Raw genomic sequence first — 13,988 nt, 5'->3', positions numbered from 1 at the left:
ACCCAGCTAACTTCTGATTGGCTCCTTGTCACGAGACAGGCATCTGACTTTCTAGTGACTAACTTCTGATGGGTTCCTTGTCACGAGACAGGCATCTGACCTCTAAGTGACCAAGGCAGGTTTATGGCAAGCACGTGTTCGGCTGTTATGGCTGCCGAAAGGGGAGCAGGTCCCTTCAAGAGGATGTTAAGAAAATCTGTGAGGTCACACCTGACACTACCCAGTAGGTTGTGAGGCCAGGGTTCCTGGAGCAATGTGTGTGGGAGGGTTGCTGAGTAGCAGGGAAAAAGTTGGAGGTCAGTGGGGGGGCTGAGCAGACAGGCTTCTGAGACACTGTCCTTGACAATTTAGCACCTTCGAGCATGTAATTAGGCTTAGATGTGTTAGACCCCTGAAAACTCAAGTATCAGGGTCCCAGGCCACCTTTGCGGTCACCCCAATCACCAGGCAGATTCGAGAGCTTGCTGCAAACTGCCCGAGGCTTTATTGTAATTTAACGAGCTAACCCCATGTTAGCTCGGGTCTTTCACCCACCCGCCATGGCGGGCAGCTAGAAAAGACGGCTTGAAGCCGCTGCACATAGATCTTTATAGGGCAGCGTAAGGGGAGTGTCTAGGGGTATGCACAGGCTCAGGATTGGTGTGCCTCCAGGCTTGGAGGGCTTGCCCTGTGTTGATTGGTCAACTGGTTGTTATGGCCCATAGGCCCTCCCAGGGTGGTTGCTATGCTCTCTACGTTATTGCTGTGAGCTTGTCCGTAAAGCACACCCAGAGCCATAAAGCATAGCGCCACCAGCTAACTTCCGATTGGTTCCCTGTCATGAGACAGGAATCTCACTTTCTAGTGTCTAGGGCAAGGTCATAGAAACACGTGTTTGGCCGTTATGGCTGCCAAAAGGGAAGCTGATTCCTTCAGATGCAGGTTGTTAGGATTCTATAGGAGGAGTACAGTTGGTGGACCAAGGGAGCACTTTTGACCTTGAGAACAAAGCCAGTATTTAAAATCTAGAAGACAGCAGAGAGATGAAGCCATAGTTAGAGAGGGCTTTGAAGGTCAAGTGAGTGCTTCATTTAAGTGAACCCAAGCTTTTAAAAAAATTATTTATTTTTATTTTATATACTTGGTGTTTTGCCATGAGTGTTGGGTCTCCTGGAACTGGAATTATAGGCAGCTGTGAGCTGCCATGTGGGTGCTGGGAATTGAACCTGGGTCCTCTGGAAGAGCAGTCAGTGCTCTTTAACCACTGAGCCATCTCTCCAGCCTGTGAAACCAATTTTTTCTTTTTAATTTTATTTTTATCGTGTGTGTGTGTGTGTGTGTGTGTGTGTGTGTGTGTGTGTGTGTGTGTGTTCATTTGTGTGCAGGTGCCTGTGGAGACATCATATCCTCTGGAACTGGAGTTACTGGTGGTTGTGAGTCACCTGACTTGAGCTCTGTGAACTGAACTTGGTTTCTCTACAAGAGCAGTAGTGCCCTGCCCTGACCCATGAGTCACCTCTTCAATCTGAAAACAGGTTTTTTGTTTGTTTGTTTGTTTTGTTTTTTTGGGTTTTTTTTGTTTGTTTTTTTGTTTTCCTGAGACAGGGTTTCTCTGTGTGTAGCCCTAGCTGTCCTGGAACTCACAGAGATCTGCCTGCCTCTGCCTCCTCAGTGCTGGGATTAAAGGCGTGTGCCACCACCACCTGGCCTCTATTTTTTTTTTTTAAAGAAGTAAAGCTATGTGAACCAAAGAGGGCCATCCAGTTGAAAGGGAAGAGTAGCCACAACAAAGAGAGAAGACAGGGAGTCTTACAAACAGGTTGGGATGGCTGAGGCAGCCATCAGCTTAGCCTCAGCAAGTGGCAGATGGGGGAGGGCTACTTCCTGAAGTTCTTTGATAGTTTTGATTTTCTCAGTAAAATGGTAAGCTAAGTTCTCAACTGAGAATCTAGGTGGAGAGATGACAGTGGAGACCTGGAGAGCAGGGAAGGCTAGGAGATAGTTGATGGAGGGGTGGAGGACTTGGAAAGTGGAAGCCAAGGGGGGCCTGAGGAATGCAGTGTGAATACCAGGCTGAGGGGAGTGTCCAGGAATGTCACGTAGGCACTGTCAGCCTGGCATGGGACGGTGATCGGCTGCAGAGACAGAGTAAATGGAGAGCTGTAATAGACAGTGTTGCATGTAGGTTGTCTAGGCGTGGCCAGGCAAGAGGTGATAGGGAAACTGGAGGGGAAATCCCACCAATGGGAGGTCCCAAGAGTGACTATGAGACTGAGAAGTAGTGGGAGAGAAGGTTTAGAGATGGAATTAGGCACAAGAATAGTTATTCAAATTAAAAAAGAAAAATGAAAGACTATTAATAGAAACTACACAGCTTCAATTATTTTAGATATAGTTTAGAGATGAATTAATAATAGGTTTTGCTGGGAAAAATCTCCAGATATTGTATGTGAAGTTTGGTATACCTCCTTTTGGAAAAATCCAAAGAACAATTTACTTAGAAAATGAAAGAGAAAGTCTCCACAAACTGGAATTTAAAAAATACACATAAAACTGTGAAATAACACAAAGTGGGTTCTGGTTCCAATGGCGTTGTGTGTGTGTGTGTGTGTGTGTGTGTGTGTGTGTGTCTAGCCTTGAACTCACTATACAGCCCAGGGTGGTCTCAAACTCATTTCCTCTTGTCTCCCAAGGGGTGGAATTATAGGCACACACCATCGCATCCAGCTCTAGTTCCAGTTCTTATTAGGCAAGCTGCATAACATCTGAAAGCCCCAGTTCTCCACAGGAAACCCTAGTAGGCTGTTGTGGGGAGATGAGATAAAGCCCTCTGCTCAAGCCCAGCAAGCAGTAGATGCCAGTAGCAGGTTCAGGAATGTTGAGGTGAATGGCTCTTTCCCCATAGGGTGCCCCCTATCTTCAGAAGGACACAGCAGACTAGGCTATAATATCTCACAGTCGTGGGGAAGGAATTCTTGGTCTGTGTCTGAGAAGCCTGAAAACAAGGTTATTTGTTTGTAAACCTGTTTTTTAGATTGGGTCTCATTTGAGGAGTAGACAGACATTGTTACCACAGATAATATTCCACAGTAAGAAGAAGAGAATGTTGAAGGAGATCCAACCTTTCTGTTGTAACGAACACATCTACCTTGTCATCATCCGTTCTGTCACAGCAGTCCTAAGGTCCTCAGCTGGGACCATCTGAGCAGTCATGGCTCTTCTCTTAAAGCAAAAGTCACTCTTGCTTGTTGCCTCCTTATTCTTTCTGTGGGTGGGAAGGAGTAGATATAATAGGGGGACTGGGAAAAAAAGTCACGGGTGGCATTATTCTCTAAGACTCCTATGTTTATGAGATAATATAGAGGCTGAACCAAGTAGGGCAACACAGGTGCCTGGCTTCCCTGAATGCAGGAAGATGAGGGGGAGATGGTGGGTCTAATCATGTCTCTGAAGGAAATGCTTGTTTCCTGGAAGATACTCGGGAGAGAAAGACTGGGGTCCCATGTGACTAAGAGTAATAGCTGGTGGATTCTGGTCTTCATTGTGATTACCTATAGGCGGACAAAGCCAGAACAACTTAGTACAATATAAACATGTGACATGCTAAACATTAAAACTCCATGCAGACCGAAGCATTACTTATATAAGACCCCCCTTGTCGTAGTTAGAGTTAATATTGTTGTGATGAAATACCATGACCAAAAGTAACTTGGGAAGGAGAGGGTTTAAGTTTATACTTCCACATCACAGTCCATTACTGAGGGAAACCAGGGCAGAGACCCTAACAGGGCAGACCTGGAGGCAGGAACTAATACAGAGGCCTCGGAGGAGGAGTGCTGCTCACTGGCTTGCTCCCCACGGCTTTCTCAGCTTGCTTTCTTATAGCATCTGCGACCACCAGCCCAGGAGTGTATCCACCCACAATGGCCTTGGTCCTTCCACGTCTGTTGTTAGCTAGGAAAATGGCCTACAGGCCTGCCTTCAGCCTGCCTTCAGCCCTCCTCTCAGATGACTGTAGCTTGAGTCAAGTTGTCATAAAACTACCCAGCATCCCCACCCCAAAGGAATAACTCAGATGTGTATTGATGAATATTGAATAGCTAAAACGTGGTAATACACACAGTGGAATATCACTCCGACTTACTCAGAAAGGAAAGTCTGATACATGCTATGTTGTGGATGAACACGAAGACATTAGGCCAAGTGAGACAACTCAGCCATGAAGGAACAGCAAGTGAGGTCAAAATCACAGGCACAGAGAGAGTGGCGGTTGTTGGGCTTGGGGAGGGAAGGGTAGTGGGTAGTTGTTTAATGGGTTTCACTTGCAAGATTCAAGAGTTGGTAATAGATGGTCATATGATAGCCCAACAACATACTTAGTGCCCTGAACTGCATAGCTACTGATGGTTAAGATGTTAAATTTTGTTTTGTGTGTTTTATCACAATTAAAAATGTATCTTATAAATTATAAAAATGTAAGTATAGAGCCAGGCAGTGGTGGTGCACGCCTTTAATCCCAGCACTTGGGAAGCAGAGGCAGGCGGATCTCTGTGAGTTCGAGACCACCCTGGTCTACAAGAGCTGCTTCCAGGACAGCCTCCAAAGCCACAGAGAAACCCTGTCTCGAAAAACCACACACACAAAAAAGTATAGGAACAGTTGTCTATATACTCAATAGTGATGTAAAATTGGAAAATAAACCCAAGAAATGTACAGAAATTAAGCCAAAAATTTACTGAGGTACAAAATGGATTTGAACACATATGCTGTGTGAATTGTCTAGTTGACTTGTAAGTTTTGTATAATTACATCTATTAGAATTTTACCTGGTATGGGCTGGTCAGATGATGTGGTTATGGTAAAGATACTTGCACCACATTCTGTAAGGAGAGAACCAGCTCCCCTTAATTGTCCTGTGACCTCTACATGCCTACTGTGGCATGCGAGTGCCCCAGTGCCCTTCTCTAACAAACATGATAAAATTTTTTTTTAGCTAAATTACTAAAATGAATCAAAATGCCATAACATATTATCTATACACTGAACAGTGATGAAGAGTTTCTTAGCAATCAGATATAATAAAGTAGCCTAAGATTGTAGGGCTGGGTGTGGAAGTACCTGCCCTTTATCCTAATACTCAAGGCAGAGGCAGGCGGATCTCTGTGAGTTTGGGGCCAGCCTGGTCTACACAGGGAGTTCCAGGACAGCCAAGGCTATACAGTGAGTTGTTGTCTGAAACAAAGAAACAAAACAAAACAACACATTGTAAAAGTAATTTGGCTTGGATATGGAAAGAAATAGATTAGTGTAACCAGAAAAAAAATGTGTTCACAAATATACTTTAAGTAAACTATTTCAAATTAATGGCAACTGGGTCACCATTTAGTTAAAACTTTAAAGCCTATCTCACATTATGTAATTTTTAGTTGGGCTAATAATCAGACATGTAATAAATGGAGTCCTTAAAGTACTAGCATAGTTAAAAAGAGAAATATTTGCATACTTCAGGCAGGGAGTTTAAAAACAACACTGAAAAAAGAAAAATCAAAACTTTCTATATCCTCCCTCTGAAATTTATCATGAACCATCACACAGTCAATAAATTCCCAGCTCTTCCAATGGTTAACCTGAAAAATATTTCTCATTTTTTATGATAAAAGTATTCAACAATAAAGAATTGAGTAGATGAATTATATACATCCTTATTACTAAAAAATCTTTTAGTATCAGATGCCTCATAGTTGAAGGTGTTCAGTAGAGAATTGAAATAATAAACTTATTTATATCATGTTGATATAGAAGATAAAATTGGTATCTTTGAAAAAATATTTCAAGGCTCCTCTTTTTGAAATATTCATGTCCACATATAGACATTGTAAAAAGTTTGGCAGGAGTATGTTCCATGTGTTTGGGTGCACGTTCGTGTGTTTGTAGGTCAGAGGTAAGCCTAGGCTGTCATCCCTCAGGAGCTACCCACCTTGTTTTTATCAGTCTCTTACTGGGACCTGGGGCTGGCTGAGTAGGCTGGATAGCTGGCCAGTGCCAGGGAGTCTCCTGTCTCGGCCTCGTAGTGCTGGGATTACAAATGCAGGTTACCATGCCTTGTTGCTGCTGAGGTGGCCTCTTCCTCTTCCTCCTTCATTATTGGGAGAGGGTCTCATGTAGCCCTGGCTGGCCTAGAACTCACTATATAGGCTAGGATGGCCTCATCAAAGATCCACCTGCTTCTGCCTCCTGGATTTTTATGTGGGGTCTGGTCCAAGCCTTTTGCCACTGCAACCATCTCTCTAGTTCCAGAAGTATTTGTCATCCATTTCTTTGCTAATTTTCATTAGTTTTTTTTTTTTTTTTTTGGGTAGGTAACACGTTTGCTTTTTTAAGACTTTAGCTTTTAAATTTGGACATAGTTCATTATATTGCAAAAATGCAAAAATAAAATTTGAATTTTTACAATCCACGCAAGAACACAAATTGTATTAATAAAACATTCAATAATTAGATTATACAGTGCTTCATATTTTTAGAGGGAGATAATATATTTTTGTTGAATAGTAAGAAACGGTATTAATTGCTCACCTAGCACTGTATTAAGTTCCATCTATCTATCTATCTATCTATCTATCTATCTATCTATCTATCTATCTGTTGTGTATAGTGTTCTGCCTGCCTGCATGCCTGCAGTCCAGAAGAGGGCACCGCATCTCATGACAGATGGTTGGGAACCGTGATGTGGTTGCTGGGAATTGAATTCAGGACCTCTGGAACAGCAGCCAGTGCTCTTAACCAATGAGCTGTCTCTCCCGCCCCTAGTTCCATTTCTACATGAAAGAACAACTGAATAACAATAATTCAGTGTTTTAACAAATGAAAAAAATTGATGTTTGCTGATTGTGCACAGGAGCATGCTACAGCATGCATGTGGAAGTCACAGGACAACCCAGGAACTGGAATAGGTGGATCCCGGGGAGTGACCTCCAGTTGTCAAATTGGCAGCACGTGCCTTAGCCCTCTGAGCCACCTTGCTGGCCTGAATTCAGTACTTTATAGTTTCTGTAAAAAATAAGAGTAGAGAAGCCAAGCATCGTGGCTCATGGCTGTAATCCCGGTTCTTAGGGAGTTCATGAGACTGTTAAAAAGAAAAGATGGTATGGAGATGTTTAGAGCTGAAATTACTCCACATAGCTGATATTTTAGTAGGAGTAAAGGGTTGACTATTGCTAATAGGAGCAATAGTTGCTTAAGGAGCATATTAAAATTTACCAGTTACTTTCGGACAGAGCAATGCGACTTGCAAATTCAATTTACCTCAAGGTTGACCTATGTTTTAAACACATGTCCTTTTTCTTTGTCTCATTTTATTTTCCTGTACAAATTTAGGACCTCGATATTAGGGCAAGAGGACATAGCCTGTAGTGTAGAGACGGACATAGAAGGGCAAGAGATGAGCCTTAGAAGGAGGGGTGGGAATGTCATTTAAAGATGTCAACAAGTTGGAGGTCTCCACATTTGGAGGAAGTCAGAGCTCACCTTCTCGATGGGGCTGTCTTCACAAAACTGGACAGAATGGGTTACAACAGGGACCCCATGGCTCTCTGCGTCATAGTCTTCCCCTGTAGATCAGAGTGCTGCCGGGCTCCGAGGCAGATTTGCTTATATGGTTTAAAAGTCAGCACTTCCAGATGTAGCAGTATTCCAGGCTTCTCCATCTCTGTCACCATGGGACTGTGCTGCCTGAGGCCCTCTGGGGAAAGGGGTCTGAGGAGAGGTGTGTCTCCAGGCTAGTCATCCTCTGGAGGCAGTACAATCAGATCAGAGATCTTCTGAGTGTCCACAGGGGAGAGGCCTTTGAGGAAGCATCTCTGCAAAGACGCAGCCAACACTGTGTTATGTCCACAGGCGTTGCATATATAGACTACTGAAGAACTTAAGGAGCACGGTGCCAGAGTGTAACAGCCACAGGTGTAAGGGTGGTCTGGCAACTGTAGATTCTGGCTAAGCCAAAGTCAGCCAGCTTGACTCTCCCATATCACTAGAATGTTCTCGAGATCTTGTAAAAACTAGTTCATTAAATCCTTGGTGGCCTTGAGTGGCAGGCCTGGTGGTACGCCTTGTCTGTGCATGCCTGTTTGTTCTGGTGCGCATGCTCAAACACTAGGGTTGATCTCAAGTAGTTCCAGAAGTAGCTTCAGACACCCACCAGCCAGACCACATTGGGATACTCAAAGCCGCCAGCATCCCCAGTAAGGCCACCTCGTGAGCTGTGCCTCTGGGAAGGCTGCTGCAGTTTCTTTTCCACTGGGACTGTCAGAACAAAGTAGCCACAGTGGGGATCATGAGCCTTGTGTGTTGTCCCAGTCACTGGTCCGTATGGAGAGGTTGCCATTCTGGAATCAGGGGAGCCCCATGCACTTGGCCGGGAGCTGGTGGGCAACTTGCTGTCAGGGCCTGGGGCCAGGTCCTTGTGGCACCATACACCTAGGCTTGGTCCAGAGCAGCTGGACACTGTGGACGGGACCACAGGCACAGCAATTTATGTCTTTAATAAATTGAATTTTAATTCTTAAGGAAAGGTTTGTAATAGAAAACCTTGGCTATTGGTAGTATAAGATTTATTTGTGTAAAAAGTGCTTAACAAACAATAATGCGTTGGCTGGATATTGGTAAAAGCTTACTTGGTAAACTGTGCTTTTGTGTGAAAAATTCCTTTCAGCAGTGTCAGATATGTTTCTTAGAAATGATTCTCTAGGGCTGGAGAGATGGCTCATTGGTTAAGAAATGGTTTTCACAAACCAGTAAAGTGGGTTTTGACTTTAAAGATGAAATACATGACCTAGATTAGTGATGGCTTTTCTCACAGAGTAAATATTAGTGAGATAATGCCTCTGCATTGCTGAAGTCATACCTTCAGGGCACCCCCCTCCGTGTGTGTGTGTGTGTGTGTGTGTGTGTGTGTGTCTGTGTGTGTCTGTGTGTGTCTGTGTCTGTGTCTGTGTCTGTGTCTGTGTGTGTGTCTGTGTGCGCACGCACGTGCACATGCGTGCTCACTCTTGTGGGACAGGGTAGCTGTATGGAAGTTAGAAGCCAACATTGACTATGTGTCTTCCCTAGTGGTTTGCCATCCTTTCTTTCCTTTCTTTCCTTCTTTCCTTCTTTCCTTCTTTCCTTCATGCCTGCCTGCCTGCCTTTCTTTGCTTGTATGTATGTATATATGTATGTATGTATGTATGTATCTATGTAGCTATCTGTCTATGTAGCTATCTATGTATCTCTGTATCTGTATATCTGTGTATCTAATTTATGTATGTGTCTTCCCTAGCAGCTCACCCTTCCTTCCTTCCTTCCTTCCTTCCATTTTTTGAGCTCTGTTACTGAACCTGGAGCTCATGATTGGCTAAACTAACTGGCCAGCAAGCTCTAGGGATCCACCTGTGTCACTGTCTCCTCCTTCCCCAGGCACTACTACTGTACCTGGATTTTGTTGTTGTTGTTGTTGTTGTTGTTATTATTATTTGTCTGTGCGCCATGTGCATGCAGTACCTGCGGAGGCCTGAAGAGGGCATTTGATTACCCTGAAATTACAGGCAGTTATAAGGGAATCAAACCCAAGTCCTCTGGAAGAGCAGCCAGCGCTCTTAACTGCTGAGCCATCTCTCCAGCCCCTGTGCCTGGCTTTGTACTTGAATCTGAAGCCCCAGGCACCCATGCTTTACAGCCAAGCACATTACCAACTAAGCTGTCTCCTTACCCCATCAGGTACCTTTTAGTACAATTTGTTACTGAATTCAGCACAATATTTAGTGGAGTTTTTCATACAATTAAAACCATTATGTGGATGTACTTGACATTTTATGCAGTTAATTGCTCATTCATGTCTTCCCAACTTGCCAATTCACCGTCTCAGTAAGGTTTATTGTAACTACAAAGTCAACTCTTGTGTTTTCCCGACCATTTGTGGACATGTTTACAGTGATGAAAAATTTGAGTTGCCTTATGTGTACATGTTCCTCAGGGAGGTGCTCAAGGGGTGTTTAGCCTCCTTTCATCTATCATTTTGTAAACGGACATCCTTTGCGTCATCACACAGGCATGACCCCATTTTCCCCATTTTTGTGCATTTTGGTAGTGCTCTTGCTGTTTCAAATGGCCCTCAGTTTAGTATTAACCTGTGTCTTGTGCTCCTAACATCAAGAAGCTGTGAGGAGTCTTATGCAGAAAATGTGTATAAGATGAGGTCTTTTTCAGGCTTGAATTACAGCACTTTCAGCACCAATTTCAACACTCATGAATCAAATATACATTTTTTTTTCTTTCAGAAAAAAAGCATCCTCAAGTGGAAACACACACATATGAAGGATTTAGATTGGCAGTAAAAAATGCAGCAGGCATTTTCAGGGACTATTTGCTGTTCCAAGAGAAAATATCCCCACTAGCTCAGGCTCTGTCCCTTCAGCGATGCAGCCACTGTCCAGAAGGTAACTGTGGCAAATAACATGTACCAGTTGTCTGTGAAACCACTTGAAAGGGAAAGTGCTGTAAAAGTATTTGTGTTGAAACCCATTACTTCAGAACCTGCCAATCAGAATAGCACATCAGAAAATCTTTTTGGCAGCATAATAAATTTAGTTATTCTTCATTATGTTTGAATGTTCTAATTTTCCATACTTAAAAAAGAATTTTGAAGCTGGGACACAGAATTGCTCATGAAGATGACCCATTTCTCCTCAACATTAAATACACATTTGGCTTTGACGTAACCTGTTTATGTCACAGAGTAGAAAAATGGCTGTTAGCCCAGAAAACCCAGAAAGGCTTGAGATGACAAGCATATATCACTGTGCGTGCTGGCACCAACATTTTTCATTAGTTCTTAATTCTCCGCTTTAATTATTAATTGCTGCTACAACTGATCCAGCAATCAATAATACATTTTTCATTGAGATGCTGGTTTAATGTAAGTGGAGCAACTCTGAGACCAGAAGTATTCTTAGAGGCAGGAGGGTGCAGCTTTCTTTTGTTTTCGTCAGTACATTTGATCTCTCTTGCCTGTCTTCATGATACTTCTGGTATCGCTGCTTGCTGTGTTTATACAGTAGACTCCCAAGACAGTCTTTAAAAATCGAGGCGGTATTTTGCTTCCTTGAGTTCCAGTTGCTTAACGGCCACATTGCAAGAAAAACTTTTGTCCTGAGGTGTCCTTTGGAGTTGAGTTTCTATTGGAATAGTTACTAAACCAGCATGTTGAGCTGCCACTGTGGAGTATGACTGAGGCAGGAGAGTGCTGTGGGTGAGCTGGTGGGTTTTATTTTTTAAAGAGAGGACTGGTTTTACATCCCAAGTATCTCCCAAGCTACTCTGCCCACAAGGCTTATCTTCAATGTAATAGTTCTTGGTCAGTTGTTATGTTTATGCTGAAAGGAAACAGAAGCCACCACAGCAAGTTCAACATTTAAAATAAACTCAGAGCCTCAAACAAACTTGAATTCTGTGAGCAGGAGAGGAGATTCTTGCCTTCACAAAGAAATGCAAGCAGCCGGTTTTGGCCTAGACATACCTTTAATCCTAGCACTGGGAAGGCAGAGGCAGACAGTCTCCGTGAGTTTGAGGCCAGCCTGATGTACAGAGTGAGTTCTAGGACATCCAAGGCTACAGAGAGAAACCCTGTTTTCAAAAACAAATGAACAAACCCAAAAAAAAAGAAAAAGAAAAAAGAAGCATGCCCACTGTCATAAGCAGTGGCCTCTTATTAGTTTTGCTTTAAATGGTTTCTGAATTTGCCAGATTGTAAAATCTCTTTTAAAGGCCGAGGCAGAATGGTGTGTGTAGAGTTTTGGTTATCTTCTAGAACGGTTATGGCTTTAGCCAAGGGATTTTCAATTAGAGGAAAAAGAATCTTCCTTCAATAAAACACCTTCCTTGAGCAGAGGCAAAAGAAGGTGGGTGGCTTAAGGAATGAAGTGACCTTTGTTCTCTGTCTCTGAGTACATGTGCTCACATGGACACCTGCACACACATGGACACATGTACTCACATGGACGCCTGCACACACATGGACACACGTGCTCACATGGATGCCTGCACACACATGTACACACGTGCTCACATGGACACCTGCACACACATGGACACACGTGCTCACATGGATGCCTGCACACACATGGACACATGTGCTCACATGGACGCCTGCACAAACATGGACACACAGAATAAGCCCAGTTGCTTTTGTAGTTTGTCTCCTACCAGGTTCTATTTATCAGCCTCTAGTCTGAAATTGTGAAAGTTCAGTTATTTCCCTCAAAATCAGTTTCAAAAAGCACCCAGCCTTTATCTTTCTTTTTCCTTTGAGTAGATTAAGTAAAGGAAACATTTGCAAAATTTTTTATCACTGCCACACTTAAAATACTAAGGAGTCTCTGGAAATGACCGATATTATGGGAGTACAAAAAGCTGACCCTGCTCCTCCATGGTGTGTACAGTGCATCGGTGTGGTTCCCTGAGTATGTGATGCCCAGAGGTTACTCTAGAGCAAACATTCATCTACCCTCACGTACCCCCTCCTCAGTCTAGACTCATCTCCTAACATTCTGAACTTACATTTTATATATGTGATGGAAATACAGAGATTAATATAACATGTGCATTTTATTGTATTTTTTATTTTACTTTATTTTTTGAGACAGGGTTTTTCTGTGTAGCCCTCACTGCCTCTGCCTCCTGAGTGCTGGGATTAAATGCATGTGCCACCACCATCTGGCACATTTTGCTTTTTAACTCTCACAAAGTCTCACTGAATGGTTTCAGGCTCACTAAAAACTTGGAGCGCCCCTCCCTAGTTGCTGGGATTTCAGGTGTGCACTTCCTGTCTGCAATTTAGCTGCTCACTAGCTAGTGTGTGTGTAAAAGCAGTAGATCTGCTTTTAATCAATGCATAGTTTTACTTAACAGTTTTGTAAAAGCAGAATGAAATATGTTCAAGTATATGCCACTCTCAATGGGCATTGCCTGGGCCTTTGTCATGGAGGTGGAGAGTTAAGTTGCTTGGTTGTTTAGGGCAGGTTGGCCCTCTGCCTCTTGTTAAAGTTTTCTGGGAAAGGTGCTGCAGTTAGAACCCAGGGTCTTGTGCATGCCAATCAAGCATTCTGCCATTGGCCTACATGCCCTGGTCTCACTTCTGCCTCTTATGGATAGGAATTGGACGGTAGAAGGTGCAAAAGCCTCACTTTCCTCCTTTGAAAACGAAGACCATTAGAGTCACCCTTTGAGGTTGCTCTGTAGACCGAAGGACGAGTGAGTGAGCTTCCATCTTACTGTCTCTTTTGTACTTTTTCCTGCTTTAGGTCATGTTTGTGCCATTTGTTATGCTTGCGTATAAATTGACTAGTGGTGTTTGACAGTGTGCTAATCCCTTTGACTTGGCAAAACCTTTAGAATATGAATTTCAAGCCGGCAGATTTGTGGTGGCCACGCTGCTTCATACTGATCTAAAGGGAAAGAACTCTGTAACTAAAATATTTACTTCATCACCAAAGCATGTCTCCTGGGGCCGAGGACATCAATGAATATGAGATGTGAGTGTAAAAGTGCTATAAATCCCAGGCTTAGCTTTCACCGGCATTATTTGTGCACCATTGTTATCCTATAAATAAAACCCTGTCAGTCTCTTAATTTGCAGAGCTCCAGAGGTCCCTTTGAAAGTTAGCTCATAACAGATAATGTCCGCTCATCAGTGTGGCTGCTACCAGGTTGTTTAGTCTACTTAAATGTTATTTATTAATGTCTACTGGTAGCGAGACCCACACATTGAAATTTGAGTGTGGCGCAGATGGGGACTCTCTTAAGCTCATGCTGTGATGGATGCTCATCTGTTGATCATGGTTGCCATGGCAAGGACTGGCTGCTACCTGTTTCAGCAGCTTCCTCCTACTCTTTCCTATTTTTGGACTATCTTCATTTCACAAACTCATCACCTCCATTCTACCAGTGTTACCTCATTCCACCCTTGGTTTCTGTGC

The 13,988-nt window shown here is 43.3% G+C and overlaps 1 protein-coding gene and 1 pseudogene across 2 annotated transcripts in view; one reads left to right on the top strand and one right to left on the bottom strand.

Moving 5' to 3' along the window:
- Dgkh (diacylglycerol kinase eta) overlaps nucleotides 1-13,988 on the top strand; it is a 164,264-nt gene that overhangs the window by 20,396 nt on the left and 129,880 nt on the right. The window lies entirely within an intron of this gene.
- Nucleotides 7,548-13,988, bottom strand: part of LOC113839252 — a 29,956-nt pseudogene continuing 23,515 nt past the window's right edge.

This window comes from Cricetulus griseus, assembly GCF_003668045.3.
Source record: "Cricetulus griseus strain 17A/GY chromosome 1 unlocalized genomic scaffold, alternate assembly CriGri-PICRH-1.0 chr1_1, whole genome shotgun sequence".
Taxonomy (NCBI): Eukaryota; Metazoa; Chordata; class Mammalia; order Rodentia; family Cricetidae; genus Cricetulus; species Cricetulus griseus.
Note: the sequence above shows the minus strand (reverse complement) of the source record. Positions and strands in the feature narration are given on the sequence as shown.